Raw genomic sequence first — 14,590 nt, 5'->3', positions numbered from 1 at the left:
TTTAAAGTCTGACAGCAGGTGAGTGACGTCAGTGAGTGTGTGGGCGAGCGAGGAGAGGGAGCGGTCGCTGAGGGCGGGGGAGAAATACATTGGCATCAAACTCCGTATCTTGCTAGCTTGTGCACGCTAGCTTTCTGAGACTCTCATTTTGTTAGTACAGGCAGAATGAAGCAGGTCTTTTATTGTGAAGACAGGAACTGTGCAGTCGGTCTTTAGAGTTTTGACAGCAGGTACGGCCCAAGGGTCTGTTGAAATAAAAAGTGTTTCTCTCATCCTGTCAGTGATTTTATTCTTAATAATGAGCTCGCAGCAGCCAGCGTTATCTCACAAGATGCTCGGGTGCCGAGAATGTCAAACAACTGACGAAAGTGAAGTTTCGGTGAAGATTGATGATTGCTCATTTTTATGTCTTTTTTTTTAATGCCTGGCTTGTGATCGACTGACACACCCTCCGAGATCAACCGGTAGCTCGTGATCGACGTAATGGGCACCCCTGCTATACATAAACTATGTGTGAAGGGAAACCCCGTCAACGTGACCAATTATCTCTCAATTTAACATAAAACATCTCAATTTAGCTCCTCTCTGAGCTGCTACCTTACCGTGGTAGAGGAGTTTGCGTGTCCCAATGATCCTAGGAGCTATGTTGTCTGGGGGTTTTCATGCCCCCTGGTAGGGTCTCCCAAGACAAACAGGTCCTAGGTGAGTGATCAGACAAAGAGCAGCTCAAAGACTTCTATGGAATTACAACGAAATGAACCCAGATTTCCCTCGCCCGGACGTGGGTCACCGGGGCCCCGCTCTGGAGCCAGGCCCGGAGTTGGGGCACGATGGCGAGCGCCTGGTGGTCGGGCCTGTTCCCATGGGGCCCGGCCGGGCACAGCCCGAAGAGGCAACGTGGGTTATCCCTCCAATGGGCTCACCACTCATAGGAGGGGCCATAGAGGTCGGGTGCATTGTGAGCTGGGCGGCAGCCGAAGGCAGGGCACTTGGCGGTCCGATCCTCGGCTACAGAAGCTAGCTCTTGGGACGTGGAACGTCACCTCACTGGGGGGGAAGGAGCCTGAGCTAGTGCGCGAGGTAGAGAAGTTCCGGCTGGATATAGTCGGACTCACCTCGACGCACAGCAAGGGCTCTGGAACCAGTTCTCTCGAGAGGGACTGGACCCTCTTCCACTCTGGCGTTGCCGGCAGTGAGAGGCGACGGGCTGGGGTGGCAATTCTGGTTGCCCCCCGGCTCAAAGCCTGTACGTTTGAGTTCAACCCAGTGGACGAGAGGGTAGCTTCCCTTCGCCTTCGGGTGGGGGGACGAGTCCTGACTGTTGTTTGTGCTTACGCACCAAACAGCAGTTCAGAATACCCACCCTTTTTGGGTACACTCGAGGGAGTACTGGAAAGTGCTCCTCCGGGTGATTCCCTTGTCCTACTGGGAGACTTCAACGCTCATGTTGGCAACGACAGTGAAACCTGGAGAGGCGTGATTGGGAAGAATGGTCGCCCGGATCTAAACCCGAGTGGTGTTTTGTTATTGGACTTTTGTGCTCGTCACAGTTTGTCGATAACAAACACCATGTTCAAACATAAGGGTGTCCATATGTGCACTTGGCACCAGGACACCTTAGGCCGCAGTTCCATGATCGACTTTGTAGTTGTGTCATCGGATTTGCGGCCTTATGTTTTGGACACTCGGGTGAAGAGAGGGGCGGAGCTTTCTACCGATCACCACCTGGTGGTGAGTTGGCTGCGATGGTGGGGGAGGATGCCGGACAGACCTGGCAGGCCCAAGCGTATTGTGAGGGTCTGCTGGGAACGTCTGGCAGAGTCTCCTGTCAGAGAGAGTTTCAATTCACACCTCCGGGAGAACTTTGAACATGTCACGAGGGAGGTGCGGGACATTGAGTCCGAGTGGACCATGTTCCGAACCTCTATTGTCGAGGCGGCTGATTGGAGCTGTGGCCGCAAGGTTGTTGGTGCCTGTCGTGGCGGTAATCCCAGAACCCGTTGGTGGACACCAGCAGTAAGGGATGCCGTCAAGCTGAAGAAGGAGTCCTATCGGGTTCTTTTGGCTCATAGGACTCCGGAGGCAGTGGACAGGTACCGACGGGCCAAGCGGTGTGCAGCTTTAGCGGTCGCGGAGGCAAAAACTCGGACATGGGAAGAGTTCGGGGAAGCCATGGAAAACGACTTCCGGACGGCTTCGAAGGGATTCTGGACCACCATACGGCGCCTCAGGAAGGGGAAGCAGTGCACTATCAACACCGTGTATGGTGCGGATGGTGTTCTGCTGACTTCGACTGCGGATGTTGTGGATCGGTGGAGGGAATACTTCGAAGACCTCCTCAATCCCACCAACACGTCTTTCTTTGAGGAAGCGGTGCCTGGGGAATCTGTAGTGGACTCTCCTATTTCTGGGGCTGAGGTCGCTGAGGTAGTTAAAAAGCTCCTCGGCGGCAAGGCCCCGGGGGTGGATGAGATCCGCCCGGAGTTCCTTAAGGCTCTGGATGCTGTGGGGCTGTCTTGGTTGACAAGACTCTGCAGCATCGCGTGGACATCGGGGGCGGTACCTCTGGATTGGCAGACCGGGGTGGTGGTCCCTCTCTTTAAGAAGGGGGACCGGAGGGTGTGTTCCAACTATCGTGGGATCACACTCCTCAGCCTTCCCGGTAAGGTTTATTCAGGTGTACTGGAGAGGAGGCTTCGCCGGATAGTCGAACCTCGGATTCAGGAGGAACAGTGTGGTTTTCGTCCTGGTCGTGGAACTGTGGACCAGCTCTATACTCTCGGCAGGGTTCTTGAGGGTGCATGGGAGTTTGCCCAACCAGTCTACATGTGCTTTGTGGACTTGGAGAAGGCATTCGACCGTGTCCCTCGGGAAGTCCTGTGGGGAGTGCTCAGAGAGTATGGGGTATCGGAATGTCTTATTGTGGCAGTCCGCTCCCTGTATGATCAGTGCCAGAGCTTGGTCCGCATTGCTGGCAGTAAGTCGGACACGTTTCCAGTGAAGGTTGGACTCCGCCAAGACTGTCCTTTGTCACCGATTCTGTTCATAACTTTTATAGACAGAATTTCTAGGCGCAGTCAAGGCGTTGAGGGGTTCCGGTTTGGTGGCCACGGGATTAGGTCTCTGCTTTTTGCAGATGATGTAGTCCTGATGGCTTCATCTGGCCGGGATCTTCAGCTCTCACTGGATCGGTTCGCAGCCGAGTGTGAAGCGACCGGAATGAGAATCAGCACCTCCAAGTCCGAGTCCATGGTTCTCGCCCGGAAAAGGGTGGAGTGCCATCTCCGGGTTGGGGAGGAGACCCTGCCCCAAGTGGAGGAGTTCAAGTACCTCGGAGTCTTGTTCACGAGTGGGGGAAGAGTGGACCGTGAGATCGACAGGCGGATCGGTGCGGCGTCTTCAGTAATGCGGACGTTGTATCGATCCATTGTGGTGAAGAAGGAGCTGAGCCGGAAGGCAAAGCTCTCAATTTACCGGTCGATCTACGTTCCCATCCTCACCTATGGTCATGAGCTTTGGGTCATGACCGAAAGGATGAGATCACGGGTACAAGCGGCCGAAATGAGTTTCCTCCGCCGGGTGGCGGGGCTCTCCCTTAGAGATAGGGTGAGAAGCTCTGCCATCCGGGAGGAGCTCAACGTAAAGCCGCTGCTCCTCCACATCGAGAGGAGCCAGATGAGGTGGTTCGGGCATCTGGTCAGGATGCCACCCGAACGCCTCCCTAGGGATGTGTTTAGGGCACGTCCAGCTGGTAGGAGGCCACGGGGAAGACCCAGGACACGTTGGAAAGACTATGTCTCCCGGCTGGCCTGGGAACGCCTCGGGATCCCCCGGGAAGAGCTAGACGAAGTGGCTGGAGATAGGGAAGTCTGGGCTTCCCTGCTTAGGCTGCTGCCCCCACGACCCGACCTCGGATAAGCGGAAGATGATGGATGGATGGATGGATCTCAATTTAGCACCCGATGCACCAAACATGTGCAGAAGTAGCAAGACACGACATTCAGTCCAAATGCTGTAACTGTATATGACCAAACTTACATTTAGTCGTCAACGCACACAAGGCTGCCTGCCACCATTGATCCAAACGGGCTATTCTGACAAAGATGTGCTCGAAGGGGGAAATGACGTCTCAGATTGACCTACCAACTTAAAGGCACAGGAACATTACAGAACTGGTAAACGACACACAATAGGCTTTCGTACAGCTATATATACAAAAAGTAGCATTAGTTCAATATTCAAGTTACTATGGTGATCATAAAATCAGGAAGTCATGCATTTTTTGCTCAAACAAAATTTTATAAAATATTTTAAAATCAAGAGTTAAATCACAGGCATATAGCGCAGTGATTATAAACAATACATTGGAAGCAGACACCACAATTGACGTTCTTCACATAAAAGTCACAAATTGTCCATGATTGTTGGTTCAAAGCTCTGTATTTGCTGGCGTACATCGCGCCAGCAGGAGTGTGTTAGAAGCCTGCTGGTGACTAAACACTGCATGAATGTAGCGGCCGAGTGCATCAAATATGGACGCAAAATTGCCCTAAAAATATACCTTGGTTGTAAGTTCATGAGCTGAAATACAAGAATAATTAGAGTCATAATTATCAGGAAAACTAACATCAAAATGACTCAGTTGGTCCCCAACATGGCGCCTGCTGTTTGGTTGTCCACACTCTCTAGACACCACTCTGGTCACCTTTAGTAGAGAGCGCCCCTTGTGGCCACATCAGGTAATTGCTTGAGTGGCTTTTCTGGGAAATCACGTGACCTGACAAGCACAACAGGTGTGTCAAGTTGCCAGCCAAACTTCTTCATCAGCTGTTTTTCTTCCACTGAACCCCAACCTATTCATTTGAAACTAGTCAAACATTTGACTTGATAAGACATCTTGAATGAAGATATCTCAGATCAACATCTCTATGTCTTGAAATGAGCAGTGCCTTTCAAGCTGGAAATAAGTGTTTTATTCTGAAAACAAGTAGGGAAGGCCAGTTTATTTATGGAGCACAATTCAAAGTGCTTTACAGAACATTACAAGAAGGCAAAAATATGATGGAATGGAAGTAACCATGAAAAATATTTCAAAATAAAAAAATAATAATCTTTATAAAACAAGGTTCTCAGAGCTGTAGATGGTTCTAACATGTCAAAGATGTACTTTGGCACAAGACCATGAAATGACTCGTGCACACGGAGAGCTGTGTAGCAACAGGAAGCCAGGACTGATATGGACTAATTCGCTCATAATTCCTTGTTCAAGTCGGGACTTGAGCAGCAGCATTCTGGGTGTACTGCAGTTGCTTTACAGCTAGTTTAAAGAGCCCAGTGAAAAGACCATTACAGTATTCTAAACTGCTGGAGACAAAGACTTAGTCTTTCTAAGTCTGATTCAGACATTATTCCTCTGACGTTGGCAATGTGTTTCAGGTGGGAAAAGCTGCCGATGATATTGACTTAATGCGGCTGTTAAAGTTCAAGTCAGAGTCCATTTTTACCTCCAGATTTTTCACCTGATTATTAGGTTTCAGTGAGAGTCTCAAGGTGACTAACAATAGTTTCTCTCTGCTAAATCTAAATTGATGTAGTTTAAGTCAACCACATCACACAACATTTTAGTAAGCAGTACATTTAGTTGACTCAAATATAAAGTATAAAAGATAAGGTCTCTTTAAAGTTGATTTGAAAGCAGGTTTATCGAGACGATTGTACCTGCAATGCATTTGTTAAACAAAAGTAGCATGATCTTAAGCCTTTACTAGGTTTGAAAAGTGAAATATTTGGCCATTTCTGTGACATTAATGAGATCTTAAAGGACTTGTTGATGTTGACGTGCTAAAAACCTCTTCCTTGTTTATAAGCTACATACAACATCAACTGTCCTTTGTTCATGCACATCATACATATCAATAACGAGTTTGGATGTACTAATTTAATCAATTATTGGTTGCCAATAAGTGATTTAAAGTAATATTTTGATACTTCTATGTCCCACTCTCCCTTGTGGAGGGGGTCCGGTCCAATCTGGTGGCCATGTACTGCTTGCCTGTGTATCGGCTGGGGACATCTCTGCGCTGCTGATCCGCCTCCGCTTGTGATGGTTTCCTGCTGGCTCCGCTGTGAACAGGACTCTCGCTGCTGTGTTGGATCCGCTTTGGACTGGACTCTCGCGACTGTGTTGGATCTATTGTGGATTGAACTTTCACAGTATCATGTTAGACCCGCTCGACATCCATTGCTTTCCTCCTCTCTAAGGTTCTCATAGTCATTATTGTCACCGATGTCCCACTGGGTGTGAGTTTTCCTTGCCCTTATGTGGGCCTACCGAGGATGTCGTGGTGGTTTGTGCAGCCCTTTGAGACACTAGTGATTTAGGGCTATATAAGTAAACATTGATTGATTGATTGATACTGACATATCTGTGCATATGACTAGAATATCCCGGGCAAACTTTTTAACTGGCAGGCCACATCCATCACTCGCAGGCTTGAAAACTCTGAAAAAAAAAGTAGGAGACATTTTGTTGGCAGAGCCGACCCGATTGTCTTCATCTCTACTGACATGGTGATTTTTCTGTTTGTTTGCTTGTTTTTGCCTTCTTTATTTATGAGTGTCAGAAAAATTGTATGTAAATTATCATAAAACTTTCCGTTTTCTGAGTTTCCAGTGAACAGACGAAAGCTGTTTTTTTTTGCTTCAAGCCAAAGGCTTGGAAAATACCGCTGTGTATGATGGGAGGAGACGGGAGGAGTTAGCTATTGTGATCCAAGGTTTGCCCAAGCTCGATCCAGGAGCAGTCCAAGCCTGAGGCATCTTTTTCTTTTGTGTTACTGTGACCAAAAACAAGAGCTGTTTACATAACCCCCATTCCTTTAGAAACAATTGTTCTGTAAAAAGGGAATATCTAAATATAAGAGGAGACGTGAACCTTTTTCCGTGAGAGCGTGGGTGACACTGTAAGAGGTTACAGGTCGACACGCTTTTCCTCAAATTGAGCAAAATTCTGTCCATTTATTTAATACTTCTTGTCTTGTTTAATAGATGTCATCAATGTGAGAATGTGAAAAACATGTTTTACTATTTGACTGAAACCTGTATTTAATTAGACACGTCTTGGAGTAATGACAACACATGGTCATAAAAACATGATCAAATAATTTATGTTGGAGTGCAAAATAACACAATTAACAGAATTAAATCAGTAAATGTCTTTCATTTTTTTCCCTTGAGAGGTCGCCACAGCACAACAATCATGATGATTCATCTCAATGTTTACCTTCCCATCCTGACCGGGAATCGTGCCCGCACCCATTATCACACACAGCAGATGTGTATACCATTCCACTACTAGCATCAACAGAAGAACAGGTGAATTATGTCATTTGATTCTCTTAAACTTGCTGTGATTTCCATTAAATATTGTATTTTGATAAAGTGCTCTGTCCTTCATTCATTCTGTTGACATTTGACAAACTAGTTTTGATTGTCACTTTTCGGACAAGGTAAAGACTTAAGATCATTTAATAGTTCTTTTGCATGACTGCAAGCTGAAAGTGTTCTCATGTGTGTAATGACAAACCACCTCCAAAACAGAATTGCTTTTGACAAGTTTTTACTGAAAAATACACCCAGAATGTACATGAAATATTGTACACATAAAACACTGAATATCAAGAGTATATGAACGGCCTACCTTGTTTACTTTCCAAATGACATGTTTGGCATTCAAGCAAAAATATGACTATGCAAAAAGGAACGGAAATAACAGCAAATATTTTTAAAAAATATCAATATTTTGCAACGCTTTGTCATAAAAATATTGTGTCACTGTCCCCCTCCGTCACACTAACTCGTAGGGTTGGCGACCAAATTCAGTACTTTTGTACCTTTGGTACTATCATTTCACATAAAATTAAACGGTGCCATAGTTTGATAGCTTTGTTGCATGTGACGTCATGTCCGGTTTCAGACTGGTCATGTCTGCTTTCAGACTTAACTCGGGCTCACGTAAACAATCACTCAAGCAGCACTCAGGCCGGACTCAGCCAAACTCCCTCTAAGTCACCTTGCCATTTTCAACACCAACAGAGTGCTTAATAAAAAACAGCGCAAACGTAAAGTAATGCGACACTCTTTCAAAATGTGCTAGCTTATTGCTAATTTACATAGGATTTGCCATGGACAGGTTACTATTAGCATGAGCAATTTTACATGGCGATTCCAACACCTTGGAATTTCATAAAGGAAACGACAATTAATATTATAGTTAAAATGTTACAATTTTATGTAATAAGAACTATTCTTACAGTATTGACAATTTGTAGGGCGCAACCTAACTTATTCATCTTCCTGAAAAAAGCTACTTTCTACTTTGACAACATACCATAAATAGTTATACAGTGCTGCCATCTAATAGTCTTGGAAGTGCAACTGCATTGCAAATGAGACTAATTTAATCAGAAAACAAGATATAACAGCTGGACAGCAGTTCTCATAATCATCATTCTTAAATGTTACATAAGAACAATTAAAATTAACATACAAAAGTACTTAAAAATGGTATTATTGTTCCAAAATATTTATAAAAATAATGATGAGATGTGACACAAGGTGATATTCACTTTGTGTGAATATCACACACAATTTCAGAGACTCTGCGCAGGAGTTAAGTAGATGAGGTTTGCACATGTTTTAAAACACACAAACCTTCAGTAGATCAGGCCCTTTATGTTCATTATCATGACCACTCATCAAAAGTTGGCTGTGATACTTTCTATTGCGTGCGCTTACACCAGTATCAAGCTACTCCTAATGGATGGAAGCTTTTATTTTCCTGCTAAACTTGTAACACGTGTCTACATCACACCTTAAAACAGCAAGTTTGCAAGTTGACCCTTACAAAGATACCAACAATCCAGAATGTTGATGGTAACAGAAACAGAAAGTCAATATTATATTGAATATACCTGACATAAAGGTGTATAACAAAGATGAATATGTAATAGATGATATTAATAACTTCAATCTTTGTGGGGGTAAACTTACAAAGTGTGTGAGTGATGCTTCACCAATGCTTTGTTTATTGTTCTGGTTTCCAAGAAAGAGAAGATGTTTTACTTACCAGCTGGATCGTATTGGGCTGAAATGTAAGAGAAAGCAGGTGAAATTCACATTTCATGAATGGCGGCAGAGACTTTTTGGCGTCTTCCTGAAAGAGGAAACATTTGTGTCCCTCACATTGTCTGCTTCGGCGACGCTTGATGATGAAGATGATGATGATGGGGGCCGCCAGGAGGACCACCACAGCGAGGACCGCCAGCGTGGCAGTGACGCTCACGTTGCCTGTTGGTATGGTATGATTGATTTGTTTGACAGCTGCTTGATAAATCACATGAAGGAACATCAGGTGGTTCCATTGACACTATTCAACATGTCCTAGATGTGTCTTTCTCACCTTCATGGCTTGCGTTGCTCAGGATGCTTCTTCTCTCCAGCTTGGTGACCAGGTCCTCCTTGACGCCAGACAGCTGGAACACACATTCGTACTTGCCCTCCACCTCGGCCGTCACCTCCACTTTCAGCTCCACTGACATCTGGAAGGTTCCGTCGGGGTTGGGGAGCAGCTCTCCGTGCTCCACGTCCTCCAAGATCTGCTCGCCCTCTTTCCTCCAAAACAAGGTTGGGGTAGAAACGTGTCGCCATGCAGCTGACCGGAGAGGATGGCGTCTTCTGGAGGAGGAACACCTTTGGAAGCTCTGCACAGGAAGTGACGTGTGAATGGAGTATGACGTGGAGAGAAAGATGGAGATAAATGGAGAGAATAGAGGTAAAGATGGAGAAAAAAGGAGAAAATGGAGGTAAAGATGGAGCAAATGAAGGTAAGGGTGGAGCGAATAAAGGTAAAGAAGGACAAAATTAAGTTAAGATGCCAAAAAAAGGAGAGGATGGAGGTAAAGATGTAGGAAAAAGGAGAAAATGAAGGTAAAAAGAAAGAGAAAAGGTGAGAATGAAGTTAAGGATGGGGAGAACAGGAGAGAATGGAAGTAAAGATGGAGCAAATGAAGGTAAGAAGGAGAGGGAAGGAGAAAATGAAGGTAAAGGTGGAGAGAAAAAAAGAATGAAGGCAAAGATGAAGAGAAGAGGCAATAATGAAGATAAAGATGGAGAGAAAAGGAGGAAAGGGAGAATAAAGGTAAAGATAGATATGATATGAGAGAGTGGAGGCAAAGATGGAGAGAAGAAGAACATGCAGGTAAAGATGGAGAGAAAAGGGGGAGAATGGAGGTAAAGAAGCAGAAAGAAGGTGAGAATGAAGTTAAAGATAAAGAGAAAAAGAGAGAATTAAGGTAAAGATGGAGAGAATTAAATAAATGGGTTGTACTTGTATAGCGCTTTTCTACCTTCAAGGTACTCAAAGCGCTTTGACACTACTTCCACATTTACCCATTCACACACACATTCACACACTGATGGAGGGAGCTGCCATTCAAGGCGCCAACCAGCACCCATCAGGAGCAAGGGTGAAGTGTCTTGCTCAGGACACAACGGACGTGACGAGGTTGGTTCTAGGTGGGATTTGAACCGGTCACCCTCGGGTTGCGCACGGCCACTCTCCCACTGCGCCACGCCGTCCCTTATTGACATAAAGATAGAGAGAAAAGTTGAGAACAAAAATAAAAACGGAGAGAAAAGGAGGAAGATGGAAAGAAAAGGAGAGAACGAAGGTAAAAAAAATAGAAAATGAGAAAGAAGGTAAGGATGGATATAAAATGAGAGAATGAAGGTAAAGAAGGAGAGAGAACGAGACAATGGAGGTAAAGATTGAGAGAAAATGATATAATGAGGTAAAGATGGAGAGAAAAGGAGGGAATGGAGGTAAAGATGGAGAAAAACGGAGGGAATGGAGGTAAATATGGAGAGAAACAGAGAAAAAAGGTAAAGATGGGGAGAATAGGAGTGAATAAAGGTAAAGATGGAGGGAAAAGGAGAAAGTGAAGGTAAAGATAGATACAAAAGGAGAGATTGGAGGTAAAGATGGAGAGAGAAGGAGAGAATGATGGCAAAATGGAGAGAAAAAGAGAGCATGAAGGTAAAGATGGAGCGAAAAGGAGCGCATGAAGGTAAATGTAGAGATAAACAGAGAAAATGGAGGTAAAGATGGAGAGAAAAGGCGAAAATAAAGTTAAAGATGGATAAAAAAAGAAAAGAAAGGGAAAGATGCGGAAAAAAGGAGAAATTGAGGTAAAGATGGAGGGAAAAGGAGATAATGAAGGTAAAGATGGAGAGAAAAGTAGAGAATGGAGGTAAAGATGGAGAGAAAATGAGACAATGAAGACAAAGATAAACAGAGAAAATGGAGGTAAAAGATGGAGAAAGGAAAATATGCAGAAAAAAGGAGAGCATGAAAGTATAGATGGAGAGAAAAGGAGAGAATGAAGGTAAGGATGGAGCAAATAAAGGTAAGGATGGAGAAAGGAGGTGAAAATGAAGTTAAAGATGGAGAGATAAGAAGAGACAGATGCAGAAAAAAGGAGACATGGAGGTAAAGATGAGAGAAAAGGCGAAAATAAAGTTAAAGATGGATAGAAAAAAAGAAAAGAAAGGGAAAGATGCAGAAAAAAAGAGAAATTGAGGTAAAGATGGAGAGAAAAGGAGAGCATGAAGGTAAAGATGGAGAGAAAATGAAAGAATGGAGGTAAAGATGGAGAGAAAAGGTGACAATGAAGACAGAGATAAACAGAGAAAATGGAGGTAAAGATGGAGAAAAAGGAAAAGAAAGGGAAAGATGCAGAAAAAAGGAGAGAATTAAGGTATATATGGAGAGAAAAGGAGAGAATGAAGGCAAGGGTGGAGTGAATAAAGGTAGAGATGGAGAAAAGAGGTGAAGATGAAGTTAAGGATGGAGAGATAAGAAGAGAAAGAAGGGAAAGATGCAGAAAAAAGGAGAAATGGAGGTAAAGATGAGAGAATAGGAGAGAATAAAGTTAAAGATGGAGAGAAAAAAAGAAAAGAAAGGGAAAGATGCAGAAAAAGGAGAAATTGAGGTAAAGATGGAGAGAAAAGGAGAGCATGAAGGTAAAGATGGAGAGAAAATGAAAGAATGAAGGCAAGGATGGAGCAAATAAAGGTAAGGATGGAGAAAAGAAGTGAAAATTAAGTTAAAGATGGAGAGATATGAAGAGAAAGAAGGGAAAGATGCAGAAAAAAAGGAGAAATTGAGGTAAAGATGAGAGAATAGGAGAGAATAAAGTTAAAGATGGATAGAAAAAAACAAAAAGAAAGGGAAAGATGCAGAAAAAGGAGAAATTGAGGTAAAGATGGAGAGAAAAGGAGAGCATGAAGGTAAAGATGGAGAGAAAATGAAAGAATGGAGGTAAAGATGGAGAGAAAAGGTGACAATGAAGACAGAGATAAACAGAGAAAATGGAGGTAAAGATGGAGAAAAAGGAAAAGAAAGGGAAAGATGCAGAAAAAAGGAGAGAATGAAGGTATAGATGGAGAGAAAAGGAGAGAATGAAGGCAAGGAATGAGCGAATAAAGGTAAGGATGGAGAAAAGAGGTGAAAATGATTAAAGATGGAGAGATAAGAAGAGAAAGAAGGAAAAGATGCAGAAAAAAAGGAGAAATGGAGGTAAAGATGAGAGAATAGGAGAGAATAAAGTTAAAGATGGAGAGAAAAGGAGACAATGAAGGTAAATATACAGATAAACAGACAAAATGGCAGTAAAGATGGAGAAAAAAGGCGAAAAACGTTAAAGATGGAGAGAAAAGAAGAGAAAGAAGGGAACGATGCAGAAAAAGGAGAAAAGTAGGTAAAGATGGAGAGAATAGGAGAGAATGAAGGTAAAGATGGAGAGAAAAGGAGAATGAAGGTAAGGATGGAGCGAATAAAGGCAAAGAAAAAAATGAAGGTAAAGATGGAAAGAAAAGAATAGAAATAAGGGAAAGATGCAGAAAAAAGGAGAAATGGACGTAAAGATGGAGAGAATAGGAGCAAATAAAGGGAAAGATGGAGAAAAAGGGAGAAAATTAAAGTAAAGATGGCGCAAAAGGGAGAGAATGAAGGTAAAGAAAGAAAGAGGAGAGAATGGAGGTAAAGATAGAGAGAAAAGGAGGTGAAGAGAAAAGAGTATGGAGAGACAGAGTGTAATGTGAGTAATGTTCCTATAGGGGGAGTGCTAACATGTGAGAAGGTGAAAGTACAAGGTGTGCTTCTACCTGTTCTCATTAGGACCTTCTTCCCATACTCCACATACTTCTTCAAGTAAGAAGGACATAGCTCAGTGTAACAATACTTACGGTAGTCTAGATCAAGTATTTCTTGGTCCAACTCGAGTTTGGTTGGAAAAGCTTGTTTTTTTTCTGCGGTCCATGTCCATGTCTTCATGTCCAACGATATGAAATCTTCTCCATCAACTCCTTCAACCTTTAACCTCATCAGTCTCATCATTCCATTCACATCCTGTCATCACCTGGAAAGTGTGAACACCTGAGAGACACAAAGGGTTGTAAAGCAGAGTGAAACTAACACACAACATGTCTTTGTTGTAGCTTATTATGGGATGGACAGAGACAAGGTATATCAGTGCAGTAATGTGTGTTTTTAATACAGTATCAAAATATCAAATATATTAGAATAGTAGAAAGTTCAACATAAACAAACCTCCAGTTTGGTTGAAACGCTTCATGGCTTTTTCAATGTCGTCTTTGTAGACATGTTCACCAACAACATTCTTCTCTGTTTCTATCTGCCAGTAGTTTGGATCTTCTGCTGTGATTTTGTTCATCCAGTCCTGTTTAGATTCTGCTTTCCTGATGTTGCTGTCATAGTAACTCATCTCAACTTCATCAACATAACCAACCTCCACATACTCCGGGAAGTTTGGAACTTGAGAGGATGCAGTGGTGAAATACTGCAGCGTGTGAATCACTGAAAGACAAAAAGGCAGAAAAACAACATTTGATTCTTGAGTTTCATGTTGAACAATTCCTATTTGAAAAGATCCTGTCTTCATTTCAACTTCAAACACTGCTGCTTCTCACAGTAAACAATCACTTCCTGTTCCAAGAGACAATAACAGCGTTTGTCTTTGATGTCATGCATCTCACATTTATACCTCACTTTAAGACCACACACATGAAGAACTGGACTTATTTCCTTCTACAACTGTAAGTGTCAAATAAATATATGACATTATTGCTGGCAGAGAATTGAAAGTTGTTTTTCTAGGTGAGGGGAAGTTCAAACTAGTGATGTCACTGCCAAAGCATGGAAATATAGCACCGCCTTATGGAATGTTGACAATGGAATACAACAACAATATTATAATACTCGTCATTTACATATTAGGACTATTCCCAGTAAAAAAAAGCATTTAAGAAACACGTAAAGTCACTTTTTAGACTTAAGAGTTCATCTTTCATGTTTTTTTTCTCTTTTTAGTTACTTTTATTGTAATTGGATGTGCGTAATGTTATTTTATTTTATTTTATTATTTTGAGAATTTTTTATTTATTTATTTTTTTTTTAAATTTGTAACTGGATTCGTGCATTATTATTTTACTTTGAACTTTTGAAAAGAGG

The 14,590-nt window shown here is 43.1% G+C and overlaps 1 pseudogene; it reads right to left on the bottom strand.

Moving 5' to 3' along the window:
* Positions 1 to 4,339: 4,339 nt before the first annotated feature.
* On the bottom strand, positions 4,340 to 14,110 carry LOC133544930 (major histocompatibility complex class I-related gene protein-like; annotated as a pseudogene).
* Between the last annotated feature and the right edge of the window lie 480 nt (positions 14,111 to 14,590).

The sequence above is a fragment of the Nerophis ophidion genome, linkage group LG28, assembly GCF_033978795.1.
Source record: "Nerophis ophidion isolate RoL-2023_Sa linkage group LG28, RoL_Noph_v1.0, whole genome shotgun sequence".
Lineage (NCBI taxonomy): Eukaryota > Metazoa > Chordata > Actinopteri > Syngnathiformes > Syngnathidae > Nerophis > Nerophis ophidion.
The sequence above is the reverse complement of the archived record's forward strand: the minus strand, read 5'-3'. Positions and strand labels throughout refer to the sequence as shown.